This window comes from Budorcas taxicolor, chromosome 6, assembly GCF_023091745.1.
Source record: "Budorcas taxicolor isolate Tak-1 chromosome 6, Takin1.1, whole genome shotgun sequence".
NCBI classification, from domain to species: Eukaryota; Metazoa; Chordata; class Mammalia; order Artiodactyla; family Bovidae; genus Budorcas; species Budorcas taxicolor.
Genome location: NC_068915.1, coordinates 58,361,135 through 58,362,360, shown reverse-complemented (window position 1 = coordinate 58,362,360; position 1,226 = coordinate 58,361,135). Strand labels below are relative to the sequence as shown.

General features: G+C 44.9%; 1 non-coding gene across 1 annotated transcript; it reads left to right on the top strand.

Annotated features, from left to right (window-relative positions):
• The first annotated feature begins 301 nt into the window (after positions 1 to 301).
• Positions 302 to 375, top strand: TRNAI-AAU (transfer RNA isoleucine (anticodon AAU)). Its single transcript has one exon. It is a non-coding gene; the product is annotated as a tRNA-Ile (tRNA).
• Positions 376 to 1,226: the final 851 nt, after the last annotated feature.

Genomic DNA, 1,226 nt, shown 5'->3' with positions numbered 1-1,226 from the left:
CAGCAGATTTGGATGCCAGTGTGACTGTGGGAACTCCAGCTCTCTCATAGACAAAGTGTACAGCATCTTTAATTTGTGCAACATGCTAGGCTTTGCCTCAAGAAGGCTTGGTGAAGGCAGGCATTTCTGTCTGTGTTGTTTATTGCCCCATCTTCATCCCTAAGGACAGGGCTTGAATGCCCACTCTGTGGGCACTCAGTAAATGTTTGTTGAATGAATGATGAATGATGAAATATCCTCATAGCTGATGAATGTTGTCTTGTGTTTGATGTGCCATTTTGGCAATAGTTCCAGTTAAGCTGGCTGGTTAGCTCAGTTGGTTAGAGTGTGGTACTAATAATGCCAAGGTCATGGGTTCGATCCCCATATGGGCCATTAAGTCTACTTTAGGGCTTCCCAGGTGGTGCTAGTAGTAAAGAACCTGCCTGCCAATGCAGATGTAAGAGACACAGATTTGATGCCTGGGTCGGGAAGATCCCCTGGAGGAGGGCACTGCAATCCACTTCAGTATTCTTGCCTGGAGAATCCCATGGACAGAGGAGCGTGGCAGTCTCCAGTCCATAGGATTGCACAGAGTAGGACATGCTTGAAGTGACTTAGCACACCAGTTAAGAACTTAAAATGTGTGCTGTTTATGAAGAGGCAATCTTTTGCTCACCCTTTCCCCTGACTCCCCCGCCCCCACCCATTACTGTTTCCATGCTCCCATACTCTGCTGCATGAGCCTTCTAACAAGATGCCAATTCTTGCATTTTCCTTTATAGGACAGGCCAAACCATTCATGTTGGCAATCATGTGCTAGTGAGTATGTTGTTACAAAATTTCCAAATCTTCTGATCAACCCACTGCTACTGCTACTGCTAAGTCGCTTCAATTGTGTCTGACTCTGTGGGACCCCATAGACGGCAGCCCACCAGGCTCCCTGTTCCTGAGATTCTCCAGGCAAGAACATTGGAGTGGGTTGCTACTTCCTTCTCCAATGCATGAAAATGAAAAGTGAAAGTGAAGTCGCTCAGTCGTGCCCAACTCTTAGCGACCCCATGGACTGCAGCCTACCAGGCTCCTCCGTCCATGGGATTTTCCAGGCAACCCACAAACTTTACAAATATAACAAATTCATTCTTTTTAATATAAAATGCATTTTCAAATCAATGTTTTCCATAAGAATACTGATTTTTGTTGTGTGGATTCAGAGAACAAATGGTGATAATATATGCTAAAATTAA